General features: G+C 41.8%; 1 protein-coding gene across 1 annotated transcript in view; it reads left to right on the top strand.

Annotated features, from left to right (window-relative positions):
* FANCB (FA complementation group B) overlaps positions 1-17640 on the top strand; it is a 56266-nt gene extending 38626 nt beyond the window's left edge. Inside the window, exon 10 of the transcript XR_009734769.1 lies at positions 17351-17640. The gene's annotated coding sequence lies outside the window, so the exon portion shown is untranslated. The remainder of the gene's footprint in view (positions 1-17350) is intronic.
* Positions 17641-18081: the final 441 nt, after the last annotated feature.

Genomic DNA, 18081 nt, shown 5'->3' on the forward strand with positions numbered 1-18081 from the left:
TATGTGGCAGAGATATTTAGAATGTATGGTCAACAGGACTTAGTTTTTGATTTATTAATAATTTTTAAAAAGAGAGGCATCACAATCACTGGAGTTGAGTGTGTATACACACATATACACATGCCTAGACTTACCCTAGACCTGAATCAGAAGGGTCAACCTGGCTGTATGTACTTTTAAAAGCTACGAGTCCGATGTTCACCATTGGTTAAAAACCTATGCATAGATGGTCAGCAGAAGGAGAAGGGAGTAGCCAAGGAGTGTGCCCAGGTTTTTGAGTTAACGATAGAATGGACATGAATCTGAGCAAACTCCAAGAGATGGTGAAGGACTGGGAAGCCTGGCGTGCTGCAGTCTATGGGGTCGCAAAGAGTTGGACACGACTGAGTGACTGAACAACAACGATAGAAATCATGGAAAAGAATAGCTTGAACTCCTTCAGTGAAATTATTTCATTTTATGAAAACAGTGTTTTATTGAATAGGCTGAACTCAGTGTAGGCAGTCTTCTTGTTTCTGAAACATCCCTATAGCTTCTTTGGTGCTTCTAATACTGAAGAGCAATCTCATTTTCAAGTATTGAAAAATTAATTCCAATCCATTATCCACAAAATGAGACTATATAAGAAAGCAAATATAGCATAATTATAGTAAGAACAAAAAAGTACCCCTAGAAAGAAAGGTGTAAGACCAGAATGAAGGAAACAAATACTGCTAAGGACCCTCCCCTCCAGAAAAATCAGTAGTGACACATCTTTTTAAATAGAAACTCAGTGTCATTAAGTTGTCAGTTCTATGTTCGTTAATGGATATAACCCAGTTCCAATAAAAATACCAATAGATTCTCTTTGAAACAAGTCATCCTGATTCTAAAGTTTTTGTGGAAAAATATGCAAGCCAGAAAAGCCTTGAAGATTCTGAAAAAGAAAAGCAAGTGGAGAGTCACCCTACTGCTTATTAAGATGTATAGTAAAATTTGCTGTTGTTTAGTCACTCAATTGTGTCTGACTCTTTTGCAACTCTATGAACTGTAGCCTGTCAGTCTCCTCTGTCCATGGGATTTCCCAGGCAAGAATACTGGAGTGGATTGTCATTTCCTTCTCTGGGGAATCTTCATCACCCATGGATCAAACCTGTGTTTCCTACATTGCAGGCAAGGTCTTTACCACTGAGCCACCAGGGAAGCCCATATAGTAAAATATCAATGAGGAAAAGTGTGTTTCTGGTGTACAAATAGACACACCAGAATAGAACAGAACAGAAAATTCAGAAATAGAGCCAAATGCTTATAAGAATATGTACACTGACAACATTCCACTTCAGTGAGTAAAAGGTGATCCTAGGAAATCCAAGTAGCCATCTGGAAAAGACATGGGAGAATGTGCCCATTACCAGGATCAAAGTTTCAAGTATAAAAAAGGGAAAAAAAAAAAACTAGATGAAAATAAGGGATAACTTCAAAGATTATCAATTTATTTCACAAAGTCCAGAAGCCATAACATTCAGTCACATACAAAGAAAAACTCAAAACATCTTTATTAAAAAATAAAGTCAAAAGACAACATAGGAAAGATGTCATTTGTGATATGGCTTAAAATAAGGACTAACATCTACAATACAGAGAAGATATCTTGAAAATGGTAAAGGGAACATGTCAATAGGGAAAATGGTAAAGAAAAAAACTAATGGAGAAGGAGATGCAAATAAACATTTCAACAACATGTACAACTGAAAGCAAAAAGAAAAGTGCATCCATAAAACTGGACCTTGACTAACAACAGCTCCGTGATGTTGGTAAACTTTGTGGATATATGTGTTGTTTCAGCAATCCTAAACCTTGAAATGCATGCTGGAAGAAGCTTTCAGAGTGGTAGGAAGTTTTGGACATAAAATTCAAAGTCTATAAATGAAAATAAAGAGCAAACAAAAAAGACAACCCTGACTTTGATTTAACAGTGAAATGAAATACATTGCCACTCTCCCACCAGACAAAACTGGATACACTACAAAAATCACATTTTAAAGGATTCAGAGAGCTGTGGAAACAAAGACTGGATGAACTGAAATTACAGAAAACAGAGTTGTTCCAAAATGACTCGATAATTGCCGGTCCTTTGTTTATCTCAGGGCAGGCTGTAGATCACGCTTGTTCCAGGCAAAGGGCTTCTGCTTGAAGACAGAGAAGTCAGCAGCCTTTATGGCATTGAAATATTAAGGGGCTCTAAAGGCACATAGTTTTCACCTTGGAATATTTTCATCATCGGCTGTACAAGAAATGGAGGAGCTAGCACAAAAACTTTTAAAAGACAAATATCTGAAATATCTTTCAGTTGTACAGTGCTGCCAGAGAGGAGCATTGCTTCAAACACATGGTGAGTTTCCCCTTAAAGATATTTCCCAAGTTTTAAAGCTGAGTGAAGTAGGAGGCTAATGGAGGCTGAAAACCTCTGAAAGTCAGAACTATCTGTTAGCTTCTAGGGCCAAGGAGATCTGTATTTCCAGAACCTATGAACAGGAATATACCAGGAGACAGGGCCTTACAAAGTTTGCAGTATGTTCCAGATCAAGCTGAATTTCTGATTGGATTGAGATTATTAGCTACTCACCTTAATTGCATAATAAAAGGGAAACCCTCTTTTCTGTGAAACTTCTATGGTTTTTCTATTCACACTGTCTGGCACACAGTTAAGTTTCTAGATGAGCAAAAAGCAAGACTGGCAATTAAGAGGGGAAAAAAATAGATGTGGATCCATGGATGTTGCTGATACTGAAGTTAGCTTATAAGAACTCTAAAATATGTTACAGAATATATTCTAAATAGAGAATAAAGACAAAAGAGATGAAAGAACAGAAAATTTAAAATGATTGGGATGTCTAAATAATCAAAACGAAAGTTTAGAACTGAAAAAGGCAGTATCTGAAATTTAAAGCATAATGTATGAGTTTGGCATCAGAGGCGACATGGCAGGATGTAGGATTAGTGAACTGAGATATGCGTCAATGGAAAATGCTCAAACTGAAGCAGAGAAAGAAAGAGTGGAAAAAAGATTAGTGTATAAGAGACATGTAAGTGAAAGTGAAAAGTGAAAGTGAAGTCGCTCAGTTGTGTCTGACTCTTTGCGACCCCATGGACTGTAGCCTACCAGGCTCCTCTGTCCATGATTTTCCAGGCAATAGTACTGGAGTGGATTGCCATCTCCTTCTCCAGGGGATCTTCCCGACCCAGGGATCGAACCCGGGTCTCCCACATTGTAGACAGACGCTTAACCATCTGAGCCACCAGGGAAGTCCCTAAAGAGACATGTAAGACCTACTCAAATAGTTTAACATTCATGTAACTCACATTCCATAGGAAAAGAGAATGAGGCTAAAGCAATATCTGAAGAGGTCATAGTTGAGAATTTTTTTGAAACTGATGCAAGACATCAACTCAAGGACTCAAGAAACAAGTAGAAAACTGCACTTAATGTGCATTAAGGAAAAACAGCTGATAAAAAGTGGAAAATCTGATAAAGGGTTAGAGAAGAATACATTGCCTTCAAAAGAACAAGAGTATAACCAACAGCCAGTGTCTTAAAAGAAACATTGAAACCCAGAAAGCAATGGTATTTCACCTTTAAACTGCTTATAGAAAATAACTGAGCTGAAAACTATAGATGTAGCAAAAATATGCTTCAAAAATGAAGATAACGTATATACATTTTCAATCAAAGACTAAGGGAATTCATTGCCAGCAGACCTGCTCTAAAATATTAAGGGGATTTCTCCAGGCAAGAACAAAATGATGCTGTATGAAAACATGAAAATTGCAGGAGAGAATGAAGAGCATATTAAAAGATAAATAGTAAATAAACATGAATCAATATCATACAAAACAGTTATTGTTATGTCTTCAAATTATTTGTAGAATTAAAATACATGATGACAGAAGAGTGACATTCTGTCTCCCTCCAGAGAACAACAATCAGCAATCCACAAACAAAAATCGCTATGGGAGTACTCAGGAGTCCACTTAGGAAGCTTCAGCAACACAGTGGACCACCAACCTGAGAATAACTATATAAAAAAAGAGTAGGAAGAACAGCTCCATTTTGCCTGCATCATCCCAGTCCTAAGTGAACACTGGTCAGTGCCTGGAGGGAGCTCCCTGGCCCAAAACAGTTCCCTTTGCTGGGAAAAGAAGGAACGAATGATGAGTGACCAGCTTACCCAGCCTTTCAGGATACTGCACAAAAGACCTGCTTCATGTCATGCTACCCAGAGACTGGCATAGTTGTGACATCTAGAGATGGCTAGGAATATGGAAGATGGGCAGGGGCTACTAGTATCAGCCATGCAGTGGGAGTGAATGTGGCTCCCAGTGACCTGCTCTGCAGAAGACCCCAGTAGCCTTTGCCACTGAAGACCTCCACAAGCCTTGAGGATGCTGCGGACCCCTGCAGCTTTCATCACTGAGGACCTCATCACAGGCCCCAGCAGACCGCTCCACAGAAGGTCCCAAAAGCTTTTGACACTGAGGAAACCAGTGGCCAGCACAGCCACCGTGGCCCCCTGCAGCTTCTGTGCCTGAGGGCCTCATTTTGCCTTTGCAGACAGATGCCAGCTGCCTGAGTCCCTTCCTGTTTTCCCCTGTCTTTGCCCAGAACTTGCTGCAGGATGTCCAGGACCCAGGATCTGCACTGGCAATTAGCCACAAAACCCACTCCAGTAGTCCTTGCCTGGAAAATTGCATGGACAGAGGAGCCTGGTGGGCTGCAGTCCATGGGGTCGCAAAGAGTCGGGCATGACTGAGTGACTAACACCCTTGTGACTGTGTGGGTGCATAATGCCAGCTTAGGTCCATGTAGTACCACCCTGTGGCTACCTGCAGCTAGCCCCAGTAGATGCATAAGGGTGTGCCAAAAGTCCAGGCAACTCAGCTGCTTGTATGCCTGGAGCTGGCCCTGCCTCCTTTGACTGGACCTTACTGCCATGCGTGTACCTGCAGCTAGCTCCTGCAGCCACATGAGGGCACATTAAATAGCCTGGAACCCTGCAGATACTTCTGTGTCCACCGTTGGCCCTTGACATTGGCCCTTGTCACTATATGTGTCCCCTCAGCTGGCCTCCACCCCCACAAAGGCACCTACAGCCAGTGCCCATAGTCGAACATGTGCACACCACCAGCTCTGGCCAGAACTGATACCAGTCCCAGACCCTCACTTCTGGACCTAGAGGTATCACTAAGGACCCCAACATCCATTGTAGCCACCAGATACCCTGCAGCTCTCACCACAATGGATCCTGGAGTTGTCACCGTTGTGATCAATGACTGAGTCGATGAGACGCTTTGTACCACCCCAGACCCAGAGACACCACATGCCCCCACACTTGGCACCTCACACCACTAGACCAAATGCCACAGCATGCACCGGCATGCCGTGACTCACAGGTGAAGGTTTTTCCTTAACAAAATCAGTGCGTTAAATCTGGAAGAGATGACTACTTTGAATACACAGACAAGGTTACACAGATCACAATGAGTTGAGAAACATGACACCACCAAAGGAATACAGTAAACTTCCAGGAACTGATGGCAGAGAAATGGAGATCCACAAACTGCCTGACAGATCAGATCAGATCAGATCAGTCACTCAGTCATGTCCGACTCTTTGTGACCCCATGAATCGCAGCACGCCAGGCCTCCCTATCCGGGAGTGAACTCCCGGAGTTCACTCAAACTCACGTCCATGAAGTCAGTGATGCCATCCAGCCATCTCATCCTCTGTCGTCCCCTTTTCCTCCTGCCCCCAATCCCTCCCAGCATCAGAGTCTTTTCCAATGAGTCAACTCTTCGCATGAGGTGGCCAAAGTACTGGAGTTTCAGCTTTAGCATCATTCCTTCCAAAGAAATCCCAGGGCTGATCTCCTTCAGAATGGACTGGTTGGATCTCCTTGCAGTCCAAGGGACTCTCAAGAGTCTTCTCCAACACCACAGTTCAAAAGCATCAATTCTTTGGTGCTCAGCCTTCTTCACAGTCCAATTCTCACATCCATAACTGCCTGACAGGTCGTCCAAAATAATTAAAGTTCAGTGAGCTATAGACTGACAATTTAACAAAAGCAAGAAAAAGATACAAGAACAAAATGAAGTTCAACAGAAAGAGAAAAAACATTAAAGAGACCAAACACAAGTTTGGAGCTGAGGAATATAATGATTGAAATTTAAAAATGCAATAGACTGTTCCAACAGCAGACGTGATCAAGAGTAGTGAACTAGAAGGCATTTCATTTGAAATTATCCAGTCAGAGGAGAGAAAAGAATGAAAAGGAATGAAGAAAGCTTACAGGACAACTCAAGCCAAATAATACAGAAACCCTAAAAGGGAAAAAGAGAAAGGAGCAGAAAGCTTATTTAAAGAAATAATGGCCCCAAACACCCCAAATCTGGGGAAAAATATGGATGTCCTGGTACATAAAGGTCAAAGGTCCTCAATCAGGTTCAACCCAACCAAGACTTCATTGAAACACTGTAATAAAACTGTCAAAATCAAAGACAAGGAGAGCATTTTTCCAGAGAAAGCAAGATCAGCAAGAGAAAAGAAGCTCGTTACATACAAGAAAAACCACATCCCAATGCCCAGCCCTCAACATAAGTAGGTTTCTCAGCAGAAATCTTGCAGGCCAGGGAAGAGAAGGATGATATATTCAAATTGGTAAAAGAGTAATCTGCCAGCCGTAAATACTTTCCCAGCAAAGTTGAGGGACTTCTCTATAGCTCAGATGCTAAACAATCTGCCTGCAATGCAGGAGACCCAGGTTCGATCCCTGGGTCAGGAAGATTCCCTGGAGAAGGAAATGGCAACCCACCCCAGTATTCTTGCCTGGAGAATCCCATGGACAGAGGAGCCTGGCAGGCTACAGTCCATGGGGTCACAAAGAGGTGGAGATGACTAAGTGACTAACACACACACACAGCAAAGTTGAACTTCAGGAATGAAGGAGAGAGAATTACATTCTTGGGCAAACAGAAGTGGAAGGAATTCATCACAACTGGGCATACTTACAAGAAATTCTAAAGGAAGTTCTTCAAGTTGAAAAGAAAGAATGCTAAGTAGTAACAGGAAATCATATGAAAGTATAAACCTTACTAGTCAAATTAAGAGTACACTAGTATTGTAATGGTGGTATCTGGCACACTTATAACTTTAGTGTAAAGGTTAAATAATGAAAGTATTAAGAATATAGCTGCAATAATTTGTTATTGGATATACAGTATAAAAAATGTAAATTGTCACATCAAAAACAGTAGCTGGAAAAGCAGTGTACTCTTGGTGAGAATGTAAATTGATAGTCACTTTCCTCAAAAAATTCAAAATGGAAATATAATTGGAAATAAAAAATTCATATTATCCATCAATTCTCACTTATGGGTATATATCCAAAGGACATAAAATCAGTTTCTTGGAGAAACATCTGCAATCTCATGTTCATTTCAGCATTATTCACAGCAGGCAAGGTATGTCCATTGATAGATGAATGAATAAAGAAAATGTTACATATATGCAATCAAATATTATTCAGCCTTAAAAAAGAAGGGAATCCTGCCATTTGACAACATGAATAACCTGAAGGACATTATGCCAAATGAAATAAGCCTATAGAGAAAGATAAATATCACATGATCTAACTTATATGTAAAATTGTTAAAAAAAAAAAAGAAGGAAAAAGTATTGAGCTTATAGTACCAGAGAGTAGATTGGTGTGTACCAGAGGCTGAAGGGTAGAGGAAAAGGAGAAGTAATTGATCAAAGGGTACAAACTTTCTGTTATGAGATGAATAAGTCCTGGGAGCCTAGGGTATAGCATGGTGACTGTAGTTAATGTATGTTTGAAATTTGCTAAAAGAGTAGATCTCAAGTGCTCTAATCATAGAAGAAAAAACTAACTACAGGGAAGTGACGGAAATGTTAGTTAGATTGTGGTAATCACTTCACAATGTATCAAAATATGTTGTACATCTTAAAATACAATTCCCATTTGATAAAAATAAGTATATAAATGATTAAAATAGTCATAAAATGCATTGCAACAATTACAAAGTAGTCTAGAGGGGAAATGGATTTTAAGACTGTTAGGTTCTACTGAAACAGCAGTGTAAAGCAACTGTACTCCCAATGTTTTTAAAAAATGAATATTAGGTTCTAAACATATCAGGAAAATGAAAAAAAAATAATAGTTTGTATTAGGCTATAGTAAGCCAAAAAAAAGCATTTTTTAATCTATAAGTTAAACACTAAAGATTAATAGATGTTTGGATGGCTCAGAAATTCCACGCCTAGGTACTTACTCAAAAAATATATCCCTCAAAAGTCTTGTACACCAGTGTTTATGTGGCTTCATTATAATAACCCCTGAAGGAAAGAACCCACATGTCCTTCAATAGGAAAACAGGTAAACAAATTGTGGTATTGTATCCCTACCATGAAATACTATTCAGGAATAAAAAAGAACAATGATATAGATTAAGTTCATAAACATACTATTGCACTGAACAAAAATATAAATGAGTAAATAATTTATGATCTTATCTATGTGAAGTTCTAGAACAGACAAAATTAATCTATGACTGTGGAAAATGTTAACTAGAAAGGGGCATGAACTTTTTGCAACGATAGAAAAGTTGTAAATCTTGATTAGAATGACGGTTACATAAGTGTATAATATACATTTGTTAGAAATCATCAAACTATACCTTTAAAATCTGTGCATTTTATTTTATGCAAATTTACCTTGATAAAAAATTATTGCTAAAACAGCTAGGGAAAGAGTAGTCAAAATGTTATTAATTAAAAAGAAGGCAAGTGAAAAGGGAAGAAGGAACATAAACCAGATGGGCCAGATAAAAAGCAAATACAATAGTAAGATTTTGTTGTTATTCAGTTGCTCATTTGTGTCCAACTCTTTGCAACCCCATGGACTGCAGCATACCATGCTTCCTGTCCTTCACTATCTCCTGGAGTTTGCTCACACTCATGTACATTGAGTCAATGATGCCATCCAACCATCTCATCTTCTGTCTCCCCCTTCTTCTGCCCTAATCTTTCCCAGCATCAGAGTCTTTTTCAATGAGTCAGCACTTCATGTCAGGTGGCCAAAATATTGTAGATAGTACAGTAAAATAGTAGATATAAATCCAATAATATCAGTAATTGCATTTAATGTAAATGGATTGAATATTCCAGATAAAAGACACAAGTTGTTATCATTATTTGTATATTTCTTAGTTTAGGTTTGTCTGTCTTATATATAAGAGATACACTTTAAATGGTAAGATACAGAAAGGTGAAAAGTAAAAGTATGGACAAAGGTATACCATGCCAACATTAAGCCAAAGCAGGCTAGCATAGTGATGTTAATCTGCAGACATTAAGAATAGAATCATTTTTCAAGTTACACGTTGTCTAGAAACTGTAGAATATACCCACATATAAAGTTAACACCGAATATCATGTGATCCCCATTTTCACAGTGAAAAACTACCATGGTTCAGGTTTATGAGAGAGCATTGTGAAAAGAGCAAGCAGTGTTTTGTAGAGTCATTAGAGGGAAACAAACTTAGAAATATAGTTAATGTGAATTTTCTAGAGTTTGTAGAACTGGGAGAGTCATTTCTCTCAACCACACACCTGGCTTTAGGAGGGCTCAGATCAAAACTTAATACTGCCAGAACCCTGTGAATTATTTGCAATGAGTATCAAGTCTTAGGGTTGTTGCTGTTCAGTCACTAAATCATGTCCGACTCTTCGTGACCCCATGACTGCAGCCCACCAGGCTTCTCTGTCCTTGTGGTGAAGTTTACTATTTTTGTGAACCCTGCGTGGCTCATCGTGGCTTTATTTACTCTCAGCTAATCATGTATGTTATTCTGATTTTAGAAGACATTCCAAGTTCAAACCTGGGACCCACCACTTTATAGCCAGGTACATTAGGCTAGTTATTCAGCCTCCAGGGGCCCAAGTTTCTGTCTGAAGCTCAGCTGAGCTAGGAAGAGCTGAGCTGCCAGGTGTCAGAGTGGCTGATGAAAACAGCCAGCCAAAGAAAAGTAGCGTTCAAGCATTTACTAACCTACTGTGATAGTATAAGCAAGAGCAGAGAGAGCACCAGCGACCTACACTTCCATTTTCCACCGAGGAAGGGCCCACTAGGTGGATCAGCACAGGCAGAAGGGTCATCTGCCTGCTGAGGGAGGCCCACACAAGGGGCTGCTGCTGCTCTCTGGACCTGGGAGTAGGGGAAGGGAGAGGGGAAAGGCTAGGAGTGGAAGAGGACTGAGGCTGAGTGAAGGAAATTGTGTTAAAGGATCTCGTCTTCTTCCCCTGATGAAGAGGTCTCAGGGGAGGCACCAGAGGAAGGCCCCAGATAAGAAGGAGGCCTTTCAATCAAGGTGCCTGGATTAGGAAGTCAGATACACATCAGGATGCCTGCCACGGAAAGCATTTGTAACTGCCTCTGCTTGGGTCTGAAAAATCACACGTAGGTTTTTGGCCAGAAGTTGGACTCCTCAGTTTCGACTGTAAAGTGGGGGATCATAAATGGAATGATGGAGACTTCCCTAGCTCTCCAATGGTTGGAACTCCACAATTCCAATGCAAGGGGCATGGGTTCAATCCCTGGTCGGGGAGCTGGGATCCTACACGATATATGGACTGGCAAAAAAAAAAAAAAAAAGAAAAAAAATGGCATGATATATAAAATGTTTAGGAGAACTCCTGGCACCACATGATAAATTCCCAAGTGTCTATTATTTTAGTGTCGTTAGCATTACCCTTGAGTTAAAACTCCTTACTTGTGATGTTGTGATATATAATAAGAAATGTATATATATATGTGTGTGTGTTTGTGTGTGTATATATGTACAGTTGGCCTTTGAACAACATGGGTTTGAACCTCAAGGGTCCACTTACACTGGGATTTTTTTCAATAGTAAACACTGCAGTATTATGCGATCCTTGGTTGCTTGAATCCAAGAATCCAGAAACAAGGATATGGAAGAATAACTATGTTACACTCTGAGTTTTGACTTTGAAGAGAGTAGGCACCCCTAACCCTTGTATTGTTCAAGGGTCAACTGTATTTAGTCTTCATCCTCATTTCTGGTGGGCTTCCCAGGTGGTGCTAATGGTAAAGAACCCACCTGCCAGTGCAGGAAACAAAGTGAAATGTGGGTTTGCTCCCTGGGTCGGGAAGATGGATTGGAAAAGGAAATGGCAGCCCATTCTAGTATTCTTGCCTGGAGAATGTCATGGACAGAGGAGCCTGGCTGGATACTGTCCATTGAGTCGCAATGAGTTGAACGGGAATGAAGTGATTTAACATGAACATAAGCCTCATTTCTGGCACAGAACTCCTAAAATCCTTGGAATTTCCTTTAAGTTCAGTTCAGTTGTTCACTTATATCCAACTCTTTGCGACCCCATGGACTGCAGCACATGAGGCCTCCCTGTCCATCACCAACTCCTGGAGCTTGCTCAAGCTCATGTCCATTGAGCCAGTGATGCCATCCAACCATCTCATCCTCAGTCTACCCCTTCTTCTGTCTTCCATCTTTCCCACCATCAGAGTCTTTTCCAATGAGTCAGTTCTTCACATCAGGTGGCCAAAGTACTGGAGTTCCAGCTTCAGCATCAGTCCTTCCAATGAATATTCAGGACTGATTTCCTTTACGATTGACTGGTTGGATCTCCTTGCAGTCCAAGGAACTCTCAAGAGTCTTCTCCAACACCACAGTTCAAAAGCATCAGTTCTTCAGCACTCAGCTTTCTTTATACTCTAACTCTCACATTCATACATGGCTACTGGAAAAATGATAGCTTTGACTAGATGGACCTTTGTTGGCAAAGCCATGTCTCTGCTTTTTAATATGCTGTCTGGGATGGTCATAGCTTTTCTTCCAAGCAGCAAGTGTCTTTTAATTTCATGGCTGCAGTCACCATCTGCAGGACTTTGGAGCCTCCCAAATTAAAGTCTCTCATTGTTTCCCCATCTATTTGCTATGAAGTAATGAGAAAAGGCAGATGAACCAAAGATCAAATTGCCAACATCTGCTGGATCATCGAAGAAGCAAGAGAGTTCCAGAAAAACATCTATTTCTGCTTTATTGACCATGCAACAGTTAGAACTGGACATAGAACAACATACTGGTTCCAAATAGGAAAAGGAGTACATCAAGGCTGTATATTGTCACCCTGCTTAAACTTACATGCAGAGTACATCATGAGAAATGCTGGACAGGATGAAGCACAAGCTGGAATCAAGATTGCCGGGAGAAGTATCAATAACCTCAGACATGCAGATGACACCACCCTTACGTCAGAAAGCGAAGAAGAACTAAAGAGCCTCTTGATGAAAGTGGGAGAGGAGAGTGAAAAGGTTGGCTTAAAGCACAACATTCAGAAAACTAAGATCATAGCATCCAGTCCCATCACTTCATGGCAAATAGATGGGGAAATAGTGGAAAAAGTGGCAGACTTTATTTTCTTGGGCTCCAAAATCACTGTAAATGGTGATTGCAGCCACGAAATGAAAAGAGGCTTACTCCTTGGAAGGAAAGTTATGACCAAACTAGAGATCAAATTGCCAATATCTGCTGGAGCATCGAAAAAGCAAGAGTTCCAGAAAAACATCTATTTCTGCTTTACTGACTATGCCAAAGCCTTTGACTGTGTGGATCACAATAAACTGTGGAAAATTCTGAAGGAGATGGGAATACCAGACCACCTGACCTGCCTCTTGAGAAACCTATATGCAGGTCAGGAAGCAACAGAACTGGACATGGAATAACAGACTGGTTCCAAATAGGAAAAGGAGTACATCAAGGCTGTATACTGTCACCCTGCTTATTTAACTTATATGCAAAGCACATCATGAGAAACGCTGGGCTAGAAGAAGCACAAGCTGGAACCAAGATTGTGGGGAGAAATATCAATAACCTCAGATATGCAGATGACACCACCCTTATGGCAGAAAGTAAAGAGGAACTGAAAAGCCTCGATGAAAGTGAAAGAGGAAAGTGAAAAAGTTGGCTTAAAGCTCAACATTCAGAAAATGAAGATCATGGCATCTGGTCCCATCCCTTCATGGGAAATAGATGGGTAAACAGTGGAAACAGTGTCAGACTTTATTTTTGGGGGCTCCAAAATCGCTGCAGATGGTGACTGCAGCCATGAAATTAAAAGACGCTTACTCCTTGGAAGAAAAGTTATGACCAACCTAGATAGCATATTGAAAAGCAGAAACATTACTTTGCCAACAAAGGTTCGTCTAGTCAAGGCTATGGTTTTTCCTGTGGTCACGTATGGATGTGAGAGTTGGACTGTGAAGAAAGCTGAGTGCCGAAGAATTGATCCTTTTGAACTGTGGTGTTGGAGAAGACTCTTGAGAGTCCCATGGACTGCAAGGAGATCCAACCAGTCCATTCTAAAGGAGATCAGCCCTGGGTGTTCTTTGGAAGGAATGATGCTAAAGCTGAAACTCCAGTACTTTGGCCACCTCTTGTGAAGAGTTGACTCATTGGAAAAGACTCTGATGCTAGGAGGGATTGGGGGCAGGAAGAAAAGGGGATGACAGAGGATGAGATGGCTGGATGGCATCACTGACTCGATGGACGTGAGTTTGAGTGAACTTCAGGAGTTGGTGACGGACAGGGAGGCCTGGTGTGCTACGATTCATGGGGTTGCTAAGAGTCGGACACGACTGAGCAACTGAACTGAACTGAACTGAACTGAGACAGCATATTAAAAAGCAGAGACACTACTTTGCCTACAAAGGTCTAGTCAAGGCTAAGGTTTTTCCAGTAGACATGTATGGACGTGAGAGTCGGACTATAAAGAAAGCTGAGTGCTGAAGAATTGATGCTTTTGAACTGTGGTGTTGGACAAGACTCTTGAGAGTCCCTTGGACTGCAAGGGGTTCCAACCTGTCCATCCTAGAGGAGATCGGTCCTGAGTGTTCATTGGAAGGATTGATGTTGAAGCTGAAACTCCAATACTTTGGCTACCTGATGCGAAGAGCTGACTCATTTGAAAAGAACCTGATGCTGGGAAAGATTGAAGGCAGGAGGAAAAGGGGACGACAGAGGATGAGATGGTTGGATGGCATCACCGACTCAATGGAAATGAGTTTGAGTAAACTCTGGGAGTTGGTGATTGACAGGGAGGCCTGGCATGCTGTGGTCTATGGGGTCCTGAAGAGTCGTACACGACTGAGTGACTAAAGTGAACTGATGGGAACAGATGCCATGATCTTAGTTTTCTGAATGTTGAGTTTTAAGCCATTTTTTTCACTGTCCTCTTTCACTTTTATCAAGAGGCTCTTTAGTTCTTCTTCTCTTTCTGCCATAGGGTGGTATTACGTGTGTATCTGAGATTATTGATATTTCTCCCTTGATCACAAGGGAACACTCTTGATTCCAGCTTGTGATTCATTCAGCGTGGCATTTCACATGATGTACTCTGCATATAAGTTAAATAAGCAGGATGACGATATACAGCCTTGAAATTCTCCTTTCTCAATTTGCAACCAGTCTGTTGTTCTATATCCAGTTCTAACGGTTGCTTCCTGACCTGCATACAGATTTCTCAGGAGGCAGGTCAGGTGATCTGGTATTCCCATCTCTTTAAGAATGTTCTACAGTTTGTTGTGATTCACAGGATCAAAGGCTTTGGCATAGTCAATAAAATAGAAGGAGATTTTTTTTCTGGAATTCTCTTGCTTTTTCAATGGTCCAGTGGAAGCGGTTGGCAATTTGATCACTGGTTCCTCTGCCTTTTCTAAATCCAGCTTGAACATCTGGAAGTTCATGGTTTATGTACTGTTGAAGCCTGGCTTGGAGCATTTTGAGCATTACTTTGCTAGCATGTGAGATGAGTGCAATTGTGCGGTAGTGTGAACATTCTTTGGCATTGCCTTTCTTTGAGATTGAAATGAAAACTGACCTTTTCCAGTCCTGTGGCCACTGCTGAGTTTTCCAAATTTGCTGGCATACTGAATGCAGCACTTTCATGGCATCATCTTTTAGGATTTGCAATAGCTCAGCTGGAATTCCATCACCTCCACTATCTTTGTTCATAATGATGCCTACTAAGGCCCACTTGACTTTGCATTCCAGGATGTCTAGCTCTAGGTGGGTGATCACACCATCATGGTTATCTGGGTCAGGAACATCCATTTTGTATAGTTCTTCTGTGTGTGTTCTTGCCACCTGTTTTTAATATCTTCTCCTTCTGTTAGGTCCATACCATTTCTGTCCTTTATTGTGCCCATCTTTTCATGAAATGTTCCCTTGGTATCTCTAATTTTCTTGAAGAGATCTCTAGTCTTTCCCATTCTATTGTTTTCCTCTATTTCTTAGCTCTGATCACTGAAGAAGGCTTCCTTATCTCTCCTTGCTATTCTTATCTTGCCTTGCTATTCTTTGGGAAAAAAGAGAGAGAAAATTGTTAAGGGTCTGCCCTGGTGGCTCAGAGGTTAAAGAGTCTGCTTGCAATGTGGGAGACCTGGGTTCAATCCCCGGGTCCAGAAGATCCCCTGGAGAATGAAATGGCAACCCACTCCAGAATTCTTGCCTGGAGAATCCCATGGACGGAGGAGCCTGGTGGGCTACAGTCCACGGAGTCGCAAAGAGTGGGACTGGACTGAGTGACTTCACTTTCTTTTGTTAAGTTAATGAAGTGACCCTTGGACTGCACTTAAGGATGGGGCCTGGTTGTCAGTGGAGCCAGCCTTGTGATTGGAGGGTTGGAAGGTTCAGTCCCACCTCCAACCTCCCCTCCCCTGTAGAGGAGGGGCTGGAGATTGAGTTCCCATGCCAGTAGAGAGTGATTATATCAGCCATACCTAGCTAATGAAGCCTCCAGGGTTTGGGAAGCGTGCAGGTTGGTGAATATGTGGGAATGTGGGGAAGGTGAAGAAGGCAAAGAAGCTGAAGAAGGCACCTGAAGAAGGCAAAGAAGCTCTGTGCCCTTTCCCCATACCTTGCCGTATGTGTTTCCTTCACCTGGCTGTTCCTGAGTTGTATCCTTTTATAATAAATTGGTAAGCTAGGGAGTATATTGGAGAAGGGAATGACAACCCACTCCAATATTCTTGCCTGTAGAATACCATGCACAGAGGAACCTGGCGGGCTATAGTCCATGGGGTTGCAAGAGCCGGACATGACTTAGTGACTAAACCACCAGGGAGTAAGTGGGTTTCCTGAGTTCCATTAGCTGCTGTAGCAAACTGATGGAACCCAAGGAAGGGGTCATGGGAACATCTGATCTGTAACTGGTTGGTAAGAGGAATAATAATTCTGTTGTTTGTTTAGTCACTAAATTGTGTCTGACTCTTGCAATCCCTGCCAGGCTCCTCTGTTCATGGGATTCTCCAGGAGAGAATACTGGAGTGGGTTGCCATTTCCTTCTCTGTACAAAAGTCTACTATCTTGGGCTTGTGACTGGCATCTGATGTGGGAGGGCACAGGGTAGGACACCCAGTAGCTGTCCAGAGAATTGTTTCTTGGAGATGTGTGGAAATCACCACCCCCACACTTTGAAATTGGGTCCAAAAATGCAAGAGCCTTGTAGTTGCTTATGGATGTGTGCTCAGTCGCTCAGTTTTGTCTGACTCTTTGTGACCCCATGGACTGTAGCCCTCCAGGCTCCTCTGTCCATGGGCTTTTCCAGGCAAGAATACTGGGGTGGGTGGCCATTTCCTTCTCCAGGGGATCTTCCCATCCCAGGGATTGAACCTGAGTCTCTTGCATTCCTGGGTTTCCCTGGTGGCTCAGTGGTAAATAATCCTCCTGTCAGTGCAGGAGATGCAGGTTCCATCCCTGGGTCAGGAAGATCCCTTGGAGTAGGAAATGGCAACCCACTCCAGTATTTTTGCCTAGGAAATCTCATGGACAGAGGAGCCTGGTGGGCTACAGTCCATAGGGTCAGAAAAGAGTCGGACAGGACTTAGCCACTAAACAATAGCAACAACAGATAGAGCTAGTTCCTAATCTCTGGAACCTGTGTCTATTTCCGTGATCGCAGACACTGAAGAGAAGGCAGTGTGGCCACAAGGGCAGAGAATACAGTGGTGTAGCCGCAGTCAAAGGATGCCAGCAGCCAAGTTTATGATAGTCTGATTCAGTAGCCAGAAGAAACTCATTCAGAAACTAATAAAATTACCCGTTATGTTTAGTGATTGAAACAGAGTTCGGAATAAGATTTTTTCATCAATGGTCCTTTTATAGTATCTTTTTTGTTAAACAAGATGAATATATTTACGTTTAAAATGTAAATCGTAAATCTTTCCTTTAATTCAAAGATTTCCTCTCTTCACAGCTTAGGCTGGGACCCTAGTCATGCAGACCACTGTGAGGAAGGGGAGTAGACAGTATTCTGGACTTCCACTTGCTCTGCTGTGCTGGCTGGCTCCTGACGTGGAGATTCAAGACAAAGAGCTTGGGTTTAGCACAGTCTGGCTATTGGTACCTCTGTCCAGGCAGCCGGCCTAACTACAGGCTCTTCATCTCACCACTTGTTTGCACGAGCTCTTTGGAGGCCTTCACCCTGCCACATTCCAGGACCAAGGTGAGAAATGACTTCCTATGATTCCCCTATATCTCCTTCCCTTTGAACCTTGAGGCTGCTATGCAGTTCCCACAAGTCTTCCCAGGCTGAATAGTGCTGCCTTCTCTTCTTATATTTACATCACAAAAGGAGTTCAGTAGCTTTCACACAACAATGAAAATGAGTTTCAAGAGTATATCACCCACCTTAGGCACTCCATTCAACATCTGCCTTAACTGGTGATCTATTACACAAACAGAAAGTTCTGCCCTTTTCAATGCCAAAAAAAGGCAAAATGTTTCCCAATTCCTTTCAATGCCAAAATGTTTCCCAATTCCCTTCATTTGCATTGCCACCACCTTGTTCAGGCCACATCTTTCACCTGGACTGTGGTGGTGGCTTCCTCACATTGCCTGCTGTGTAGTGCTCTGGTCCAATCTACATCCCAAACAGTAACCAGAATACTCTTTCCAAATGAAAATCAGATCTTGTCACCTCCTGGT

The sequence above is a fragment of the Bos javanicus genome, chromosome X, assembly GCF_032452875.1.
Source record: "Bos javanicus breed banteng chromosome X, ARS-OSU_banteng_1.0, whole genome shotgun sequence".
In the NCBI taxonomy this organism is placed as follows: Eukaryota; Metazoa; Chordata; class Mammalia; order Artiodactyla; family Bovidae; genus Bos; species Bos javanicus.